The sequence below is a fragment of the Sorex fumeus genome, unplaced genomic scaffold, assembly GCF_029834395.1.
Source record: "Sorex fumeus unplaced genomic scaffold, SorFum_2.1 ptg000039l, whole genome shotgun sequence".
In the NCBI taxonomy this organism is placed as follows: Eukaryota; Metazoa; Chordata; class Mammalia; order Eulipotyphla; family Soricidae; genus Sorex; species Sorex fumeus.
In genome coordinates, this window is record NW_026606096.1 from 2,670,331 (window position 1) to 2,693,975 (window position 23,645).

The window sequence follows — 23,645 nt, forward strand, 5'->3', positions numbered from 1 at the left end:
GAACCCCATGAATATCAGAAAGTCTCAGGTTCTTTCTGATGGAGAACTTACACAAATTCACTCTATGGCTTAGAAGAAGGGACTGTGGGGAGCAGGACCTGTCCCATGGCAGGCGAGAAAGGAATGTAGAACCCATTTATTACCTCCCCATAGCAAACGGATAGAAAAACCACTACTTCCCAGTGATCATCAAACTTCAGTTGAAAAGCTCAACTTGTGCACAAAATTAAAATAGCAGCACCAAAATGCTGGGAATTCCACGTAAAACAATCAAATGAAGAAAAAAATGGAACTTTTCAGAGATTAAAAAAATGGTCTTGAGGGTTTTGATGACTTGATTAGAAATAAGCATGAATTTATCTTAAATAACCTCTCTTGTATTACTTTGCATACTTTCTCAATATTTTAGTACAGAGGTACTGGAGAAATAGTGTAGGAGTACTTGCTTGCATGCAGCTGACCCCAATTTGATGCCTGACACCACATATGGTCCCCTAAGTACCACCAGGAGTGACCCTTGAGTGCAGGGTCAGGAGTAGTTCTTTGGATATGGCTGAAGAACTTATTGCAACATAAAAGACATTAAAATCTGGGTCAGGGCTAGCAACTAAGCAGGTGTGCCTAGAAATTTTAAATGCTGCATTTATAACTGCACCTGAATATTTATTACTTCATATTTAATGTCTTACTTGACCTCAGTCATGAAATTCATTCACCCACTTCCATCTAAGGACTGGTAAATGCAACCCAAGTTTGTGTTTTAATACTGTGCTTAAAATGTTCATTATAAATTTTATTACTTTGGGGGGTTATTTTTGCTCTTCATTCAGGAACTACTCCTGATGGTCTTTAGGGGGCCATATGGGATGCCGGGGATTGAAACTGAGTTAGTCACGTATAAGGCAAGCTCCTTACCTGCTGTACAATCATTCCAGTCCCAAACGTTCATCTTTTCCCTCTTTATTTAGACACCTTAGTTTATAGAGTTATTCATGATACATTTGTAATAGGCATTCAATATTCCATCCCCAATCCCACCATCATCGTGATCCTCCCTCCACCTGCCCCCATTTCCCCGACTACTCCTCCCTCCTGCCTCCATAGCAGACCAAAATTTATTTTATATTGCTTGTTACCACTAAATGGCTAATAAAATTATAAAAAAAACTTCAGTAGAAGAAAATTTGTGAGAATTGTTGTATATTACCATGGGTTCACTAAATCTTTGTCTGAGGGTTTGCTAAAGTGTTGCTAGTTGAACTTTCTGTGTTAAAGTCTTTTTCAAATCAAGTTTAGTTGGCTTCTATGTTTGCTTCTAGACTTCTAAGGGAATCTATACATTTACAATAATAAATTAGCATCTCATTTATATTGACTGTTCTATGTCTTATCAGTTAATTTATTTTCATATTTTATTGCAATATTTTACTTGTTAATATAGAAACCCAAGAAGTATCAATAATACTATATTTTCAAATATAAAACCAATATTTTATTTTTTAGGATAAAATCACTTTGTACTTTTATAGGCTTATCTAGACTTTCCAGCTTAAATTTTCTTAATTCTCTTCATTCTTACCAAAATTTACATTTGTAGGTTTTACCGATTTCCCATAAATTCTATAATATAATTTTTAAAAGCAGACACTTAAAAAATTTTTTTATTAGTAAATCACTGTGAGGTACTGTTACAGACTTACAAACTTTCGTGTTTGCATTTCAGTCATACAATGATTGAGTACCCATCCCTCCACCAGTGCCCATTTTCCACCACCAATGGTCCCAGCATCCCTCCCACCACTCCAACCCTATCTCCCTCACCCGATCCCGCCTCTGTGGCAGGGCATTCCCTTTTGCTCTCTCTCTCTCTCTCTCCTTTTGGGTGTTGTGGTTTGCAATAGAGGTATTAAATGGCCATCATGTTCGGTCTATAGTCTACTTTTAGCCCGCATCTCCCATCCTGAGCAGGCCCTCCTAGCACCCTTTACTTGGTGGTCCCTTCTCTATCTGAGCTAAAAAAGCACACAATTTTAAAGAGTATTACTTGTGACAGGGAAGACATGACAATTATCACAATAAGATTCCGGTACAAAATAAAATTTCAAACTGTCAAAACACTGTCCTCCCGTTGTTCATCGATTTGCTCGAGCGGGCCCAGTAACATCTCCATTGTGAGACTTCTTGTGATAGCACAGCGGTAGGGCATTTGCCTTGCTTGCAGCCAGCCTGGCTGAGCCGGATTCGATTCCTCTGCCCCTCTCAGAGAGCCTGGAAAGCTACTGAGAGTATTCAATATGCCAAAATAAAATTTAACACAACACATTTTAGATGCCAGAATTGAAAACGTATTTATGTAAATGAGAAAGGTTAAATAATATAGTAATCAATCATCACAGATTAACTTTTTTGATTTATTTTCTGATAGTTTCATTTGTCATTCCTATAAGTTTTGTGGGGGGTAAGGTGGGAGGGAACCTGGGGACATTGGTAGAGAGAGGGAGACAATGGTAGTGGGATTGGAGTTGGAACACTATATGCCTGAAGCAAAAGTATTATAAAAACTTTGTAAATCATAGTATATTAATAAAAATAAATTAAAAATAGGATTAGAATCTCTCTTCTTCATTTAGTATGTCATAAAAATGTTTCCAATTAGAAAAACCTATTAAAATTTTTCTATTCTTCCACATTGTGGTTTAGCAGTAGAATACTTGCTTTATGTGTGAAGACTGGATTTGATTCTGGGAACAGAGGAATAAGGAAGGAAGGAAGGAAGGAAGGAAGGAAGGAAGGAAGGAAGGAAGGAAGGAAGGTCAAAGGTCTGGAGCACATGTTTTGTGTGCAGGAGATTCTGTCTCCAGAACCACATGCTTCCCTGAACACTGCTAGGAGTGACCCCAGGGTAGCACTGTAGCACTATTGTCCCATTGTTCATCGATTTGCTCGAGAGGGCACCAGTAATGTTTCCATTGTGGAACTTGTTGCTACTGTTTTTGACATACGTGGCATAAAATAAAGACTTGGATGTTCCAAGAAGGGACATGTACTGTCAGGCCCCAAATGATCCCCAAGTGCATCTGAGTATGCCACCTTTAGTTTTATTTATTTATTTGGTTTTTGGGCCATACTTGGCAATGCTCAGGGGTTACTCCTGGCCTTGCACTTAGGAATCACTCCTTCCAGTGCTCAGGGGGATTATGTGGGATGCCAGGGATGGGACCCAGGTTGGTTACATGCAAGACAAGTGCCATACCCACTGTCCTATCTCTCCGGTCCCACCCTAAGTAATTTTTTTGTTTTTTCCTTCTTCTTTTTTTTAAAAAAAAACTAAAGAACAATTGTTTGTAAAGTTATTGATGGTTGAGTTTTAGGCACATAATGTTTCAGCACCAATTCCACCACTAGTGTGAACTTCCCATCACCAGTGTTCCCATATTCCCTCCCCACCCGAACCCTACCCCATCCTCACCTGTCAACTTAACAGACACTACAAAGTTTCAGTGGTTACAGCTCCGATATCATGTTTTCAGCTTTGTTGAGTCTGTGCTTTGAATATATGGCTATACCACTCACCCATATCACCAGTATAACTGAAGCCCTGGTGCTTACTAACCCATTGTCTTTTTGGATACAACACCTTTAATCACTTTTAATGGTGACTATGCCATTTTACTTCTTAGCAGTATTTGATATTTGGAATGAGGCAATTCCTTGTTGTCCAGAACCATTTTGCATTTGCTGGGAGACCACCACAGGTTGACATAACAAAAATGACAGAAAAAAATTTACCATTTCAATGCTCCTCTGAGGCAGTTCAGCTACTTTTGCATCCAATTGAGAATCAGGACAGTGTATAAATGTTCCATTAACTTAAAAAATACTGATTTTGACTTTTTTACACAAAAGTCTATCTCTCATACTTCATTTTACTGAATATATTATGAGAACTTACAACTTAAATGACCCACAGTATCTGAATAGTCACTGTCACTGTCATCCCATTGTTCATCGATTTCCTCAAGCAGGCACCAGTAACATCTCCATTCGTCCTAGCCCTGAGATTTTAGCAAGTGCCACATTGGAGGCTCTTTCAGAGTCAGAAGAATGAGACCCATCATTGTTACTGGGTTTTGGCATATCGAATACGCCACGGGGAGCTTGCCAGACTCTGCCATGTGGGCAGGATAATTTCGGTAGCCTGCCGGGTTCTCCGAGAGTGAGAACTAGATGATAAGAAGTCATGCAGCCGCACTTGCGGCTGTGTGCTTCCGGGAGCTTGGTTTTATAGTCTCTGGGTCTTGGCCGTTGATGGGATTACATGGTGCCAGGGGCAGTTGGTGGCTCCAGCCTAGCTACTAGAAGATGGAAGACATGGGTGGAGGAAGCCCAGTAGAGCAGCCTTGAAGATCTCAGCCCCAGGTCTCACACACCTGGGTTCCTCTGCCAGTTCCTTCATGCGTGAGGTTTGTCCGAGCATGTGGATAGTGGTCTTAAGCATGACTGTGGCTGGTTCCGGAGGTCTTCAGCTGCTGGGGCTCCCTCGGGGTGGGGAGGGAAACTCAACCTGCCCCCTCCAAGGGGCCACGGTGAGGACAGCCAAGCGCAGGGGCAGGAGACTCTGAATAGTATATGGACAACAGTCAAACAGTCCTAAATATGAATTTTGCTTCCCTCCCCTTTCTGTTGAAAATTGTTGAGCTTCTCAGTGCCTCAGTTTCTATACTTGCATAACAGGGGAAGTGAGCGATCCTGCTTGGTCTCCTGGGTATGCCTTTAGTCATAGCATTACAGAATGCTGGTGTGGGAGGCATTATATTAATCAATCAAAATCATCACCCAGTGGAGACTAGAGTAGATTCAGGACAGGATGAGAGATGAACATCATTAGTCAAGTAGCTAATGGCCCTTAACCAAAACAAGCAGTTTGCTCCTCAGAGCCTAGTTTCTGATTAGTTAGTAGAAATGCCTGCTCATTGGTCGGTGCATTCCCCCATCTCACCAAACAACCAGGAAATGAGCGATTTAAGGTAATTCATGTTGTGCAAAAGTACATGGACTAGGTGGAATTTGTATAACAGGTTCTGTTCCTAAGACTGTTCTTTTCACGTTGCTGAGATTTAACACCCAAGCTGCTGGGGGCTTTCCAACCCACAGTTGTTCAGAGTACTAAGAACAATTCTTTCATGTACTTTGGACCTGGTGAAAAATCCTGGGAGCTGCCATTGTGTTGTTTTTCCTGTCTATAGGTAGGAGGTTCCCTCGTGTTCTTTTTAGTAGGTGCAATGGGATGTCTTTTTCTTTTTCTAGAGAATCTTAAGCTATCCACAGAATTGAATATTCCTCATCAATAAAACTATTTTACTTCAAAAGAACAAGAAGTTTGGTAGGCAGCATGGTATCTAGATGCTAAAGGCAAGGAACATGGAGTCACACAGCTTAAGTCCCCCCATCTCAGTCTCTGCCTGAGTCCAGTTTGTTTATGTAACTTCTCAAAGACTCAGTTTTCCTACCTGTAATATGGAAGTAATAAGAACTAACTCTCAACATTAGAGGACATGAGCATAAATGATAACTACCTCTGTGGACAAAAGAGCACTGGATATGTGAACCAGTTATTACAGCTTTTGGCACATAGTAATAAGAACTGACTAAATGACATTATTTAGAAATTAAAGAGATAGAAGAAGGTATAGCTTAGTAGTGCTCATGTCTTGAAAGAATGAGGACCTGAGTCCAATTCCTGGCACAAAAGTAAAACTTAGTAAGAAAGCTTTAGAGCTTAAAGGGCTGGAGTGCATGTGTTGTATAGGGAATATCTAGGCTTAATCCCTGGCATCACGTAGCCCCCTAAACACTGCTAGGTGTGACTTCATAGCAAACAAACTAAAACCACATTATCAGAGCAACTCAGTTATTTGAAACTTTAAAGAATCAATTAATTTCTCTGCTCTCTAAGTACATCTGGGATACAGAAATAGTCTGAAAACTCTTCAAACTTAACAGTACAGAGACAACTATATGATAACATCAAGAAGTTGTTTTGTTGGGGCTGGAGCAATAATTCAATGGATACAGTGCTTGCTTTGCATGTGGTCAACCCAGGTATGACCCCCAGGACCCCATATGGTCCCCTGAGCACCTTCAGGACTAATCCCTGAGTACAGTTCCAGGAGTTACCCCTGAGCATTGCGGGCATGTCTCAGAAACAAACAAACAAACAAAAAGAAGCTGTTTTGGGATTACAAGGAAATCCAGTACATTGATAAAGTTTTGAGGGATCAGATAGTACAGAGGTACAGATACTACATTACCTTGCATATGACTGGTCCAGGTTTGATCCCTGGTACCACATGTCCTGAGCACTGCCAGGAGTGATCCTGAAGGTCTGTACATACTGTTCCCCCCAGTTGACTAGTGTTGAGTATTCACCATGCACTTTTTTGTCCTTTTGACACTGTCAGTTTTTCCAAGATAAGGACACTAGGGCTTAGAGAGTATGACAAAGATTCTCCAACTTAGAAATAAGATAATGTGGGAGAGAGCTGAGTCTTCTGAGCAACTTCTTGAGTAAGTATAGGATAGTGGGAGGACCAGGAACTTTATAGTCTGGAATTTCAGTTCTGGTCTTTGAGGCCTTGAGTTGCTTTTTATCTTATCAGGATCAGTTACTTATCCATAAAACAGAACAGTGCCCAGATCATCTTTTTAGCTGACACATATATGTTTTTACTGTGTGCAAACATTATGGAAGTGTTTTACTTAAATTATCTGACCGAATAATCCTCAGAAAATAGCTGAATTATGTAATATTGATATCCCCATTTCACATATGAGAAAAAGAGGCTTTAATCCCCTAAGAAGAATTCAGGCCCAAGTGATTTGGGGCCAGTTCTTGGCACGCTGCACTTGGTATTGAAAAAGCTAGAGAAGTGCCTGGCATAGAAGGTACTAAACAGGGTGTGATACTCAGAGAGAATAAGGGTTTGGCTGAAAATCAGCTTCACTGTAAATATACTCCAGTTTCTACAGGACCCTCTGAGAAAAAAGGGGCCCATTTATGTTTTTCAGGGGGAGTTATAAGTGAGCCTATAGTTCAGAGTTATATAGTCCTGGAAGGTGTCAGGTTCTGAATAATGCCTGATTCAATGACTGCCACTAGCTCAAAACCAGGAAAGAGAGAAAGTCAAAATGAGCAGTGCTGGAAAGGAAGGAGTGAGGATCATAACTATGAACATGAAGATCAGACCACAGAGGGTATTGGGGAGCAGGAATCATCCCCAGATCCTTTCAGCTCTTGTCCTCATGCCCAGGGCCTTAGGCTAAATGGTTGTAATATGTTTGGAAAATGAAATGATAACCAAAAGTCAACATTCTGTCTTGGCAACTTTGTAAATCACGATCACAATCATCCTGTTGTTTGTGTTGATTTCCTCGAGCGGCACCAGTAACGTCTCCTTCTTCCTAGTCCTGAGATTTTAAAAGAGCCATTTCAATGCTCTTTCAGGATTAGGAGAATGAGACCCATCATTTTTACTGGTATTTGGCATATTGAGTAGGACATGGGAAGTTTGCCAGACTCTGCCTTGCGGGCAGGATACTTTTGGTAGCCTGTCAGGTTTTCCAAAGGAAAAAATAAGATGTCGTGGGCCGCAAATGCGGCCATGCGCTTTCAGGAGCTGGGTTTTATAGTCTCTGCGTCTTGGCCATTGATGGGTCCAATCTGGCACTGGTGGCAGCTGGTGGATGTGACGCCTACCTACTGGAAGATGGGGGGTCTGGGTGGAGAAGGCCCAGTCCCAAACTGAGTAGGCTTGGAGACCTCAGCTCCAGGACCTGCATGCCTGGGTTCCTCTGCCAGTTCTTTCATGCATGAGGCCTGTCCGGCCGTATGGAGAGTGGTCCCAGCATGGCCATGACTGGCTCCGGAGGTCCTCAGCTGCTGGGGCTCTTCTCGGGGCAGTGGGGGGGGGGAGAGAAACTCAACCTTCCCCCCTCCAAGGGGCCCCAGTGAGGACAGCCAGGCGCGGGGGCAGGAGACTCTACCAACTTTGTAAATACTTTTATGAATATCTAGGGCATGAGTGTCACTTTCTTCTGTGAACCTCAGCCTCCCTATATCTATTTATTTAAATTTATTTATTATTTTGTATGCTTTGGGAACCACATGCCATATATGGACTCTGTATCTTTAAACCAAGGTTGATGAGTTAAGTAAATCCAGTGCTGATATTTTGCTATTCTAAAATTACGTGAGTGTAAGTGAACATAAAGAGAAACACTCTAAGTAACTAGAAAATTAAACTTTGATAGAAAATCAACCAGATAGGTTTGTCTATAGCCACACTTATCGATAAGGTGCAGGCATTATTGTTTTAGAATGAAAAAATCCAACTAAATTTTCTGTTTTAAAATAGTAGCACTGTAGCACTGTCCTCCTGTTGTTCGAGTGGACTCAGTAACGTCTCCATCGTAAAACTTGTTGTTACTGTGTTTGGCATATTGAATGCGTCATGGGTAGCTTGCCAGGCTTTGCCATGGGGGCGAGATACTCTTGGCAGCTTGCTGAGCTCTTTGAGAGGAATCGAATCCGGCTTGGCCGGCTGGCTGCGCGCAAGTCAAATGCCCTACAGCTGTGCTATCACTCCAGTCAGCCCTTATAAAATAGTAATTTTATAAAATACTCTTAAAAGATAATACTAAAGGCGAAAGTATTTTGGGAAGAAACTATTTGAACTGAAAGCAATTTGGAAAGCTGCCACTGTGCCTCTCACTGGACTCCATCACCTTAGGACTGATTCTCAGGGAGAACCTAATCCACTAAATGTGTCCTTATGGTTAAAAACTCCAGGCCTTCTTGGAATCGAGATGAGTGACCTTCCCCCTCCTCCCTCTACTTCCAGAAACCCTGGCAGCCACACCCACATCCCACATCTGCCACCATGTAAGGAGCATCAGCTGTGCTCCAGAGACTCAAATAAATCTCAAAGCAGATCACATAGCCACCAAAATTTCTCGGATATCTGTTCCTAACTAAGATCTTTAGGACCCTCTTGAAGGGGGTGGGTCAGCCCAAACAAAGCCCCTCAGTCGCTCCCACACCTCAAAGCTTCCACCATGCCTCTGGTCAAATTCTATCATCTCAGAGTTGATCCTCTAGGAGAACCTGATCTGCTAGAAACTTCAGTTACATGGATTTTATATGGCTGAAAACTCCGAGCCATCTCAGAGTTAAATTTTTAACTCTACTGGACTTCCTAGTTAAGAAATCTGAATTTTGAAACCCGTGCCCCTCAATACCAGCCACCGGTACCCCGACCCGGGGGCACCTGCCTTCACTTCCCCTGGGAGCGCCAGCCCAACTAGCTACCTCCCGTCTCAACAGGTCTGTGCCTGCTTCTGTGCGCCCCCTTCCCACCCAGACCCGCGCCCCTCAACACCAGCCACCGGACCCCGACCGGGGGCACCTGCCTTCACTTCCCCCCGGGACGCCAATCCAACTAGCCGCCCCTCTCAGCAGGTCTGAGGATTAGCATCTGGACAGGCGGGGGCTGTGGTCTCCACTGTAGGGGGAGAGGTCTCTTCAAAAGTGGCGTGTCCTTCTGTGAGGCCTGCAGTCACAGTTATATTTCCCACTTCCAGCACTCTCGACTCACATCTCAACCTTCATCACCTAATTCTGTGGAAAACGTCCTGGCCGCCTCAAACACAATATTATAATAATCCACCAGACTACGGCCTACTCCAATTCCAACAAAAGACCAGAGTATACCCAAGGAGCTGTAAAAGCCCAATATAAAAGAGCACCTCCTCCAATGCTTCACTAGATGCCTATCATAAGCCACAGAATAATGTCTGAGAGGAAGGATATATTCTAGAAGGAGAGAAGGGTGACCATCATCGACCGACCTTATTCGGAATCCTTTCCCGCAACAAGAGGGAACAGTGCTAGTGAATTTGAAGGTTTTACCTCTGTACAACCACAACAGCATGAGGAAACAGCGCAAATCTCCACTACGAAGAGAGGACGAAGAAAAGAGTCCTGAATCCTCAACAGGGGTTACCCACAAATATGATCTCTCCAATAAAGAATTTCAAGATGAAATTCTGAGAATGTTCAAGGAACTCAAAGAATCAATGGAGCAGACATCCAGAAAATTAAAGGAAGAGATGAAAGAAACAGTGGAATGGATAGCTGAGAAAATACAGGAAGAAATGCGAGCAGAAATAAGAAAGCTACAGAAAGAAGTGTCACAAATAAAGGATTTGGTAGATGAAATTAAAAACTCAGTGGGTGCCTTCAACAGTAGAATGACAACAGCTGAAGACAGAATCAGTGAGCTTGAAGATGAGCTGCAGAAATCATATAGGCAACAACAAAAAATGGGAAAAGATCACAAAATAGCTCTAAGGCAAATCAGAGAACTAGGAGATGACTCCAAGAGGAACAACATTAGAATCATCAGAGTACCAGAAGTATAGGGAGGCAACTCCAGTGAAAAAAGCCATTGTTAAAGAAATCATTGCTGAAAAGTTCCCAGAGTTAGAGAATGCAGGCATCCAGATCCAAGGATCAGAAGGGTGCTAGGTAAAAGAGACCCGAATATAAACACTCCAAGGCATATCATAGTCAGAATGATGGATGCTGTGGATAGAGACACAATACTGCAAGCAGCAAGGTCAAAGAAGGAAATCACATACAAAGGAGCACCCCTTAGATTTACAGCAGACCTATTAGAAGAAACCCTCCAAACCCGAAGACAATGGTGGGATATAGTGAAAAAACTTAATGAAATGAACGCCTCACCAAGAATACTTTATCCAGCTAAATTCTCACTCAAACTCGTTGGAACGATACACTATTTTATAGATAAACAACAACTCAGGAACTTTATAGACTCAAAATCAAACCTAAAAGAAGGATTAAAAAGCCTCTGGCAAAAACCTGAGTGCCGAAGAACAGATGACTGGTTAAAAAAACTTTGGTACATTTACACAATGGAGTACTATGTAGCGGTTAGATAAGATGAAGTCATGAAATTCACATACAAGTGGCACTACATGGAAAGTAACATGCTAAGCGAAATGAGTCAGAAAGAGAGGAACAGACATATCTTTATATGCATTCATCTGGGGAACATAAAGTAACAAAATAGGAGACTAACACCCAAGAATGGCTGAGTTTAGTACCAGGAATTTTGCTCCATGGCTTGGAGGCCAGCCACACATGCTAGGGGAAAGGGCAGCTCAGATTGAGAAGGGAGCACCAAAAAACGGGGGTTGGGAGGATCCTCCCAGGATGGGAGAAGCATGCTGAAAGTAGACTATAGACCTAACATGATTGCCACTCAATGCCTCTTTTGCAAACCACAACACCCAAAAGGAGAGAGAGAGAGAGAGAGAGAGAGAGAGAGAGAGAGAGAGAGAGAGAGAGAACAAAGGGGAATGCCCTGCCACAGAGTCAGGGAGGGATGGGGGGATGGGAGGTGAGAGGGATACTGGGATCTGTGGTGATGGGAAATGGGCACTGGTGGAGGGATGGGTATTTGATCATTGTATAATTGAAACCCAAGCACAGAATTTGTAAGTCTACAACTGTACCTCATGGTGTCTCATTAATAAAAATTTAAAAAATAGCCTCCTGTAATTCAACACTCATAAGCACAACAAACTCATAAGCACATCTTTCCTTACAGAAAGATGGCACAAAACCCCATGAAATAATCTCTCTCAATGTCAATGGTCTAAATGCACCAATCAAGAGACACTGAGTGGCAAAATGGATCCAGAAACTGAAACCAATATTCTGCTGTCTACAAGAAACTCATCTGAACAGTCAGAGCAAACGCAGATTCAAAGTTAATGGATGGAAAACAATCCTGCAAGCAAACAACTTCCTCAAAAAGGCTGGGGTCGCCATACTAGTATCCGACAACATAGATTTCAGGTTGAAAAAGATTAGAAGGGACAGAGAAGGCCATTTTCTATTTATCAAGGGATATGTACAACAGGAAGAAATCACATTCTTAAATGTATATGCACCTAATGAGGGACCAGCCAAATACTTAAAACAACTGCTAACAGATTTTAAAAAGGACATTGCTAGCAATACAATAATAATTGGAGACTTAATAATAATTGGAGCATCGCCTTGTCAATTCTGAATAGATCAACAAAACTCAGCAAGAAAACACTGGCTTTGAAGGAAGAAATAGAAGAGAGAGGTCTAATAGACCTATACAGGCTTTATACCCCCGAAAGAAAGAATACACATTCTTTTCCAGTGCACATGGAACATTTTCTAAAATAGACCAGGTGCTGGGTCACAAAACATACCTCAATAAAATTAGGAAGATAGAAATTGTATCAACTATCTTTTCATACCACGATTCACTGAAGATAGAAGCGAATGACACACAGATGTAGAGAATCAAATAAAAAAAACCTGGAAATCAAATAACTCAATGCTGAACAATGAGTGGGTCAGGAAAAAAATCAAGTAAGAAATCAAAAGATACCTGGAAACAAATGAGAATGAAGACAAGAGCTACCAGATATATGGGATGCAGCTAAAGCCTTGTTAAAAGGAAAATTTATAGCTTTGCAAGCATTCCTCAAGAAGGAAGAAAGGGCCTACATAGATAACTTGACTTCACAGCTCAAGATCTTAGAAAAAGTCCAACAAAAGGAACCCAAACCAGTCGAAGGAAAGAAATAGTAAAACTTAGAGCAGAACTTAATGACATAGAAACCCAAAATACAATCCAAAATGTCAATGAAACCAGGAGCTGTTTCTTTGAGAAAATAAACAAGATTGATAAACCACTAGCAAGACTCACAAAAAAAGAGAGAGAAAAAAACCCCTAATAAACCGAATCAGAATGAAAAAGTGGACATCACAACAGAAACCAATGAAATTCAAAAGATCTTCAGAGACTACTTTGAGGTCTGTATGCCACGAAACAAGAGAACCTAGAAGAAATGAATAAATTCCTGGATTCCTATAATCTCCCAAGACTGAACCAAGAAGACTTGGAATACCTGAATAGATCCATTAATATCAAGGAAATTGAAACTGTAATCAAAAATCTTCCCCAAAACAAAAGCCCAGGCCCAGATGAATTCACTAGTGAATTCTTCCAAACATTTAAAGAAGACCTATTGCCAGTTCTCCTCAAGCTTTTCCAGGAAATTAAAAAAACAGGAACTTTCCAAAACAGTTTCTATGAGGCACATATCTCCCTAATACCAAAAGCAAACAAAAGAAACCACTAATAAAGAAAATTACAGGCCAATATCTCCAATGAACACAGATGCAAAGATCCTCAACAAAATATAAGCAAATAGAATCCGACAACTCATCAAAAAGATTATACACTACGACCAAGTGGGATTCATCCAAGGGATGCAAGGATGGTTTAACATTCGGAAACCAATCCACATAATCCATCATATCAACAAAAGTAAAGATAAAAACCATATGATCGTATCAATAGATGCAGAGAAATCATTTGACAAGATCCAACACCCATTTATGATGAAAACGCTCACCGAAGTGGGCTTAAAAGGAACTTTCCTCAAGATAGTTAAAGCCATCTACGACAAACCTATGACAAGCATTATCCTCAATGGGGAGAAACTAAGGGCCTTCCCTCTAAGATCAGGGACAGACAAGGATGCTCACTCTCACCACTTCTGTTCAATATAGTACTGGAAGTACTTGAAATAGCAGTTAGGCAAGAAAAAGATATTAAAGGCATCCAGATATGAAAAGAAGAAATCAAGCTCTCAATATTCGCAGATGATATGATACTATATCTAGAGAATCCTAAAGTCTCTACCAAGAAACTCCTAGAAACAATAGACGTGTACAGTAAAGTCACAGAAAATAAAATCAATACCCAAAAATCCATGGCCTTCATATACGCAAATAATGAGACAGAGGAAAGAGACATAAAAAAAGCAATCCTGTTCACAACCGTGCCCCAGAAAATCAAGTACCTCGGAATCAGCCTAACTAAAGAGGTAAAGGACCTCTACAAAGAAAATTACAAAACGCTTCTCCACGAAATAAAAGAAGACATGAGGAAATGGAAACATATCCCCTGCTCATGGATAGGAAGAATTAACATTGTCAAAATGACAATACTCTCTAAGGCACTATACAGATTCAGTGCCTATAAGGATACCCATGAAATTCTTCAAAGAAATGGATCAACAACTCCTAAAAATCATTTGGAACAACAAATGCCCACGAATAGCTAAAGCAATTCTTGGGAAAAAGACGATGGGAGGCATCACCCTCCCCAACCTCAAACTCTACTACAAAGCGGTAACAATTAAAACAGCATGGTACTGAAACAAAGGCAGAGCCACAGACCGATGGAACAAGGTGGAATATCCTTACACACAAACTCAAAAGTGTGAACATCTAATCTTTCATAACGGAGCAAGAAATGTGAAGTGAAACAAGGAAAACCTCTTTAACAAATGGTGCTGGCATAACTGGACAACCACATGCAAAAAAATGGGCTTAGACCTCAACCTAACACCATGCAATAAAGTCAGATCAAAATGGATTAAAGATCTCAACATCAGTCCAGAACCAATAAGATACATTGAAGACAAGGCCGGCAAAACCCTCCACAATATTGATATCTTCAAAGAGGACACTCCACTGACCAACCAAGTGGAAACAGAGATAAACAAATGGGACTATCTTAAACTAAGAAGCTTCTGCACCGCAAAAGATACAGTGACCAAAATACAAGGACAATCTATAGAATGAGAAAGGATATTCACCCAGTACCCATCCAATAAGGGGTTTATATCAAGGATATACAAAGCACTGGTTGAACTCCACAAGAAGAAAACATCAAACCCCATCAAACAATGGAGTGATGGCATGAACAGTAACTTTCTCAAAGAAGAAATCTGAATGGCTAAAAGGCACATGAGAAAATGCTCTACATTATTAATCATCAGGGAGATGGAGATCAAAGCTTAATCACTTAATCACTTAATTTTCCGTTAGTCATCAATTTGCACGAGCAGGCGCCAGTAACGTCTCCATTTGTCCCTGTCACGTGCTAGTGTAGCCCAATGGCATCTGTTCGCTCTGGGAACATGAAGAGCCTCAAACCGATCATTCATGATCTTGATGAAAAAGTCTGACCATCTGGTAGGTGGGCGGCCACGCGGTCTTTTGACATCCTGTGGAATCCAGTCGGTAACAGCTCTAGTCAGTCCAGCGGTCGTCTTTAAATCTCATTACGTGACCAGCCCATCTGATTTTTGACACCTTGGCAATTGAGACAGCGTCCCTGATTCTTGAGAGGAGCGGGCAAGCGGGACAACACCCTTTCCCCTCCGGGCAGGCATGGTGGCGCGTTCCTCACACATTCATGGAGGTGCTGTACCAGTCGATCGTATTCCTCATCAGTGTTGTCAACAATGGCATCTTCCCATGTTGCCGCAATAGTGCCAAAGAGCTCCCAGTTGGTGGTCGTTCTGGGAGTTCTCTTTTTAAACTTTGCAGCCCTTTCTCCCCGCTCTGTGAAGTAGAATTTTGCACGAAGGAGACGGTGGTCCGATCCTGTTCAGAATTTTGGGACAACAGCAACATCGGTCAGGCAAAACAGTCGATTGAATATGATGTGGTCTATTTCGTTGTGGAATTGTCCACCGGGAGACTCCCATGTCCAACGTTTAGATTCTGCCTTCTGGAACTGTGAGTTACTATGGATGGTCTTGGTCGACATGATGAACTCAGACAGTCTCTCACCCTGTTCGTTCCATTCTAGGCCATGGGTCCCGATATGAAGTTCTTCAGCTGATCTTCTCGGTCCTATCTTGGCATTAAAATCACCCACAATGATCTTGTAGAAGGTGTGGTCTTCTTTATAGAACTTCTCCAGCTCCATGTAGAACTTCTCGATTTCTCTTTCATCATAATGAGATGTTGGTGCGTAGACAACGAAGATAGAAACTGCCGGCAGTGAGCCACATGTCTATTCAAATGTAAACATCCAATTCGGGTTGTTAGGCATTCAAATGAATCAATGCTCATGGCCAAGTTTGTGTGGACAAGGACACCGACACCTCTGACACCTCTTTTATCGCATGTTCTGAGGAACAATTCTTCTCCAGTGTCAAAAATGGCATGGTGAGATTCATGCCTTCTTGTCTCAGTCAGACCAATGATGTCGTACTTGATCATTCGTGCTTGTAGCATCAGGTCCTCGATGGATGCATCTGATGCTAGCGTACATGCATTGAAAGTACAGATGATCATTTTTGTCTTCCTTCGTTGTGGCAGCCTAGTTCGGCCTTGAGATTTTATCGGCCTCTCCTTTCTCATCCTTCTCAGTGCTGCCATGTCGGTGAAGCCTTCAGGGTCAGGTGAATGAGACCAGTTGTAGTTACTGGTTTTGGCATATCGAATACACAACGGATAGCTTGCCAGGCTCTTCCGTGCAGGCGGAATACTCTCGGTAGATATGATCTCACACCACAGAGACTGCCCCACATCCAAAAGAGCAAAAGCAACCAGTGTTGGCGCAAATGTGGTGAGAAAGGGACCCTCCTTCACTGCTGGTGGGAATGCCGACTGGTTCAGCCCTTTTGGAAAACAGTATGGACGAGTCTCAAAAAATTAGAAATTGAGCTTCCATTTGACCCAGCAATACCACTCCTGGGAATATATCCTGGAGATGCAAAAAAGTATAGTCGAAATGACATCTGCACTTGTATGTTCATTGCTGCACTGTTCACAATAGCCAGAATCTGGAAAAAACCTGAGTGCCAGAGAAGAGATGACAGGTTAAAGAAACTTTGGTACATCTACACAGTGGAATACTATGTAGCTGTTAGAAAAGGTGAAGTCATGAAATTTGCATACAAGTGGTACTACATGGAAAGTAGCATGAGTAGTAGTACATGGAAAGTAGCAATGAGTCAGAAAGAGAGGGACAGACATAGAAAGACTGCACTCATCTGGGGAATATAAAGTAACAGAACGGGAGACGAACACCCAAGAATAGTTGAGATAAGTACAAGGAGGTTTGCTCCATGGCTTGGAAGCCAGCAGCAGATGCTGGGGGGAAAGGCAGCTCAGATAGAGAAGGGAACACCAAGTAAAGGGTGTTTGAAGGATTCGCTCAGGATGTGAGATGCGTGCTGAAAGTAGATTATAGACCGAACACAATGGCCACTCAATACCTTTATTGCAAACCACAACACCCTATAGGAGGTGGGGCGGGGTTAGAGGTGATGGGGTGGGTGGGGGGTGGGAGGGCTACTGGGTTCATTGATGGTGGAGAATGGTCACTGGTGGAGGGATGGGTACCTGATCATTGTATAACTGAAACCCAAGCACGAAAGTGTGTAAGTCTACAACTGTACCTCATGGTGTTTCACTAATAATAAAAAATAAAAATATCTATATTTTCAAATTATAGAAAATATGGAAATATTTCAGTTCGAAAAAAAATAAATCTGAATTTTCTATAGAGTGGGGCTGCAATATTTCCAATATCAAGGATACTGACATCCCAATAGATGGATGGTACATAATGTAGAAACCAACAAAAACATTTTAACACAAAAGGTTAACTTTCAGCAATAGCTTAGTAAACCCTCAGACAAGGACTTAATATCCCCATGATGGGATACAACTGTAGCACTGTCCTCCAGTTGTTTATTTGCTCGAGCAGGCAACTTATACAAATTTTCTTCTACAGGAACATTTTTTGATCATTCCGTTAGCCTTTTCAGGGTAACAAGCAATATAAAATTATTTGTCATCCTGCTGTAGAGACAGGTTGAGGGGTGGTTAGGAAAATGGAGATAATGGTGGAGGGAAGGTGACAGTGGTGGTGGGATTGGGGTTGGAATATTAAATGCCTGAAAAAATTGTCAGGAACAACTTTGTAAATCATGGTGTTTAAATAAAGTGGTGATGGGAGGGGATAAATAAAGCAAAAAATAATGAAAACCTAAAAGCAATTTGTATACCACTTATCCCTAAGACTAAATCAGCAAGAATATAAGGAATTATAAACAATTAAGTGGTATTTATGGATTAATTTTTTGATTTCTCAAAAAATCATTTTCTAGATGAATTGGAAATGCCAAATATTTCTCTGTTTCATAGAGCAGTCAACTAAATTTCTTAGAAAATAAAGCATCTAAAAGAAAAAAGAAAAGGAAAAGAGAAAAAGCGTCTTCCACAAGTTATGCTGTTTGTTAATGTTTGGGGTCTGGGGCCATGTCTTGTTAGTTATTTTACACTACAGTGTTCCTGGCATAATACTGACAAAATTGTTGGGGAAAACACTGAGCTAATATTATACTATGGGGAAAAGGAAGTAAAAGATATTGATCCCTCCCAGAGTTAATCCTGGAAATTGAGCTGACCAGTCAATTCCCAGGGACAGAATGGAAATGTACCAAGAAGGAAATGTTGGCCACTGTCTTTGTGCCCAATACTGTAGCTCTGTTCCCCCTGATTCTTTCTCACGTTGTGTCCAGTTTGTTCTCTGCATTCCTTTGCTGTATACGTATATATTTCCTCTGACTAAAGTCCTGGTATGGTTAAGGTTGGGAACAGCCTGCCTCTACTTGTCCTGCTTTCTCAGTTAATTCTGCTAGCTTGCTTTTGTTAAGTAAACCAATGTCTCTAACTGCTGACTTCCCAAGTGATTTCTTTAAAATTGGTAATCATTGTGCTCACTGAGAAATCACCTGGAAAGCCAGCAGTTAAAGACATGGGTTGACTGCCTACTTCTGTAAATACACAGTAAACCCATTTCTTTAATTGCTGAATTTCCAGGTGATTTCTTTGGAATTGCTTGTCATTGTGCTCAAGCTCAATGAGCATTATGACTGGGATAGCCTGGCAGGTTTCCAAAGAAATGGTCACTGACTCAGCTGCTAAGTCGATATCATGGATTTGGGAAGCTCTGCTGCAGGTAAACCCAGGAACGGACCTGTGCTTTATTTGGTCTGGAAGAGTGAAGTTTTTCAGCCGCTGAGGCTTGCTGTGTGTGTATAAGGATTCCTGGAAGCAGCAGATGGACTGCAAGTTCTTCTGATGCAGATCTCTAACAAAGAAAACTTCACAAAGTGCTGTTTTCCATATAGCTGCAGCAGTTTGTGCTATTTGGCAATGGAAAAGACCATAACATTGCAAATTTAGGTCAATGGGCTGCAATAAGAGTCAAAACTAGAGCAAGAGGCTCACTGAGCTCTAGCCAACTGTAATAAACTGTTAACCTGGAAGTTAGAGAAGGCTGAAGACCAGTTCATGGACTTTTTATTCTGCTTTGCATGGACCAGAGGAAGAAAACTGCCAATCACCCATATTAGAACAGTGCTCATCAGGCTGGACTGGGATTCCCAAAGGTGGGACCTCGCTGAGGGCTCTACTTCCTTAGAGGAAGATAGAAGAATTGGAGAGCAAAGAAATAATTGAGGCTCTTGTGGTGCAAATAGTGAAAGCACAGAAGGATCAATCATCCTGAGGGGTGGGTGCCAGTTTGCTCGATCCTCTGTCAAACTCACGCACTCTAGTGTTTGGCAGGTCTCACTGTCAAATTAGTGGAACTCTGTGCAGAAAATAGGGAAGGGCCATCAAGGGAACATTTGACCTTCAAACTCAGCTCAGTCAACTTGAAGTTTTTCATTCCTCTCATCTGAACATATATTCTGTCTGCTTATCATGCAGCTGCACACAATAAAGCCTCACTGTTCTTGAGTGTAGCCCTTAAATGTCCAACTAGAGACAGACAAAAGAAAATGAAATAAAAAAGTCATTTTAAAACACAAACAGAAACTCTCTGGACTTTGTAATGCTCATCAGAAATTAAGAATTTCAAGAAATAAAGGGAAATAAATGTTTGTAGACATTATGAGACAATAGAAAGAAAAAAATGTTTTCCAGGAAAAAAAAATATGAGTTTTAAGTAAAAAAAGGGAAAGAATAGAACAAAGCTGAAGAAACCTAGGAAGAAGTAGAAAGTTTTTTGACAGGTTTAAGTGGCATTAAACAAATGTATGTGGCAGATACAGGAATCTTTGAAAGGAACTCTATGTGGTTAAACTAAATTAGAAGGAATGAATTTTAAGAATTTTTAAAATTAGATGTCAACATTGGAATATACATACTTTGATGTTTCTCATTTTCTATGGTCAAAAAGAATTCTTAATACTGTGATCAGTTTGCATTCTATTATTAAACTGTAAATAATTTGCCAAAAATGCAAAGATAGTGTGCATATCAGAATAAGTTCACAGACTTAGTCTTAACTTTAACAAGACTCATCTTATTTACAATCATGTAAAGTTTTATTTTATGTATTATTTTATTTTACCATTTGTTTTATTTTTGACATTTTAAAAACTCATATTTTATGTTTTATACAAATACAAAAATATAGCAGTAGTAAGTTTAAAAATTATAAAGACAATAAATAGTAGGGAATAAAATTTCATCTTGTTGCTTTTGAACGTACATGTCAAACACATCTCTATATATATCAAGACAAAGTGCGCATTATCGTAGCAATGTGAAGTACCTAATAGAATAATTATTTATTCACTTGTTATATGCAAAAAGAGCATTCAACAAAATCAATATCCACTTAGGATGCAAATTTAGCCATTTAGGAGGAACTAATCATCTTCAATTTGTTAAAAAGCAACTATTAAAATCAGGTATCATTATAAAATAATATTAATGCAATAATTTGAGAAAAAGAAAAGAGGGTACAATAAAAATGAAGTTACTCTGATACACATACTAAAAAAGAAAGAATAAAATTACCAACATTCATACATAATTCTGTACTCAAATGCTAACAATATACAAAGTAATCTGTAAATTTTTATAGTACCACACCTGGAGGAGTTCAGGGCTTACTCCTCAGTCTGTGATCAGGGATCACTCCTAGCAATGCTCAGGGGACCAGATTATCCAAGATAGAAGGAAATGAGGTTTTGAACTTCCGGGTGAGATTTACATCTCAGAAACTATGCCCAGTACAGAAGGCAGGCTAACAAGTGGTAAGAAGAGAGGCAGAGAGACCAAGAGGAGCTACAGGAAAACCTTCTCAAGAGGCATCCTCACAGGGGCTGGAGGAATAGGACAGCAGGGAGGGTGTTTGCTACAAGCCCAAAATCTCATCTCCTTCTATCTTGGGTAATCTTGTGCAAGATAACATTCAAGAAGTTTTTTGGCATTGAATTGAATTATGGTTATATATTTTTTAACTTTTAAAAAATTGACTGTGGTTATGTGATTTATAATGCTGTAAATTATGGTTTCTCCTGCACATAATTCCAACCCCACGCCTATCACCAGTATAACCACCTCCATCCCCCAAGGCCCCTTGTGCCTCCCTTTCAATCCCCCCACCATACACACACAAACTCAGTTTCGTGTATCAGTTCTGTTGTGTTGCCTTTGGCCCTTTGCTTGTATATATCTTGTATGTACCTTGCTATGTATCTTCAAGTTCCACATATGAGAGAGATCATTCAACATCTATTAGCCCTTTCCTCTTACTGACTTCACTCAGCATGGTATCTTCTAGTTCCAACCATGTTGCTGCAAATTGCATGATTTTGTTTTCTCTTAGAGCTCCATAGTATTCTATTACGTATGCATACCACAGCTTCTTGATCCATTTATCCATAGCTAGGCATTTGCCTTGTTTCCATATCATGGCTATTGTATTAAAAGCTGTTCGATGAGCATAGGTATGCATATATCACTTTAAGTGTAGGCTTTTAAGTTTGGGAAATAGAACGAAGAAGTGGTATCACTGGGTCATCTGGGAGTTCTATTTCTATGTTTTGTAAAGATCTCCATCCTGCTTTCCACAGAGGCTGAACCAAACAATGGTTGACAGTTCTTTTCTCACCCCAGCCCTTCCAATACTGGCTGTATCCAGGCATTCTGATATGTGCCATTCTCACTGGTGTGACATGATATCTCAGCATTGTTTTGCTTTGCATTTCTCTAATCATGAATGATGCTGAGCACTTTACTCTGATGCCTATTGGCCACTCATATGTCTTCTTTGGGAAAGTGTCTGTTCATCTCCCTTCCCTATTTTTGGATGGGGGCACTGGATATTTTATTGATGAGTTTTTGTAAGTGTATTATAGATCTTGGATATTAGCCCTCTATCTGATGTGTTATGCGCAAATGTTTTTCTCATTCAGTAGGGCATCTTTTTATTATAGTTGCGCAGAAGTGCTTTGTTTTATTTTGTGGTAGTTTTTTTTTATGTTGTTGGTTTTGGGCCACACCCCACAGTGCTCAGTGTTACTCCTGGTTCTGCACTAAGGAATTACTCCTGGTGGGTTTAGGGGACCATATGGGATGCTGGAGATTGAACCCAGGTTGGCTGCATATAAGGCAAACCCTCTACCTGCTGTCTCTCTGGCTCCTGCAGAAGTCCTTTAATTTAAAGTACACTGGTAGATGGATGTTGGAACATTGTATGACTGAAACTCAATCATGAAAACTTTGTAACTATCTCATGGTGATTCAATGAAAAAGGTAAAGGTAAAGGTAAAGGCCCTCCCGTTGATCGTCGATTTGCTTGAGCGGGCCCAGTAACGTCTCCATTGGAGACTTTGTTGTTACTGTGTCTGGCATATCGAATACTCTCGGTAGCTTGCCGGGCTCTCCGAGAGGGGCGGAGGAATCGAACTCGGGTCGGCCATGTTGGCCGCGTGTAAGGCGAACGCCCTACCCGAATAAAGTGGTCCCATTTGTTTATTTTTGTTTTTGTTGTCTTTGCCACTGTGGTCATCTTGTTGATGACATATCTGTGGGCAATTTCCTGGAGAGTTCTCTTTTTTTTGAGGATAGTAGAGATTTATTAAGGAGATAGAAAATACCCATGGCATGGGTGTAGGTGCTCTGAAGGGATAGTCAATATTTCATTTTGGGGTGAAAGATTCTTCAGTGAGATATTTTAGAGGAGCACCTTAGAAATCCACTAGGTGTGGTCCAACTCTTCCTGAAAACATAAACAAAATTAAAGGAGGAATATGCATTAAGTAGCACTATTGGGATGGTGCCAAAGTCGCACATGTATAACCAGGACTACAAGTCTTGATCACAACTTGCTTGCATGCCAATTATGTAGCTAGTGAGCATGGAAGTTCGTGTGTACATTACTATACATTAAAATAAAGTGACCAGGAAAGAAATCGTTGAGGTGATATTTAACCTAATTTTAGAAAATAAGAACTAGTCAGCCAAAATAGAGAAAGAAAGGTGGGGGTCTCTTCAGGTTAAGATCTGAAAATAGTATAGAGCCTAAGGCACCTGCATCACATTTTTTTTTTTTTTGCTTTTTAGGTCACACCCAGCGATGCTCCGGGGTTACTCCTGTCTCTGCACTCAGGAATTACCACTGGCGGTGCTTGGGGGACATATGGGATGGTGGGAATGAACCCGGGTTGACCGCGTGCAAGGCAAATGCCCTACTCACTGTGCTATTGCTCCAGCATCACATATTTTGAACCCCAGCTTGATCCCTGTTACTCTAAATCACTGCTAGGAGTGATTCCGGGGCACCCTGGGAAGAGGTCTTAAAAAAAATCTGAGAACAGTGTGTGCAAAGGTCCTC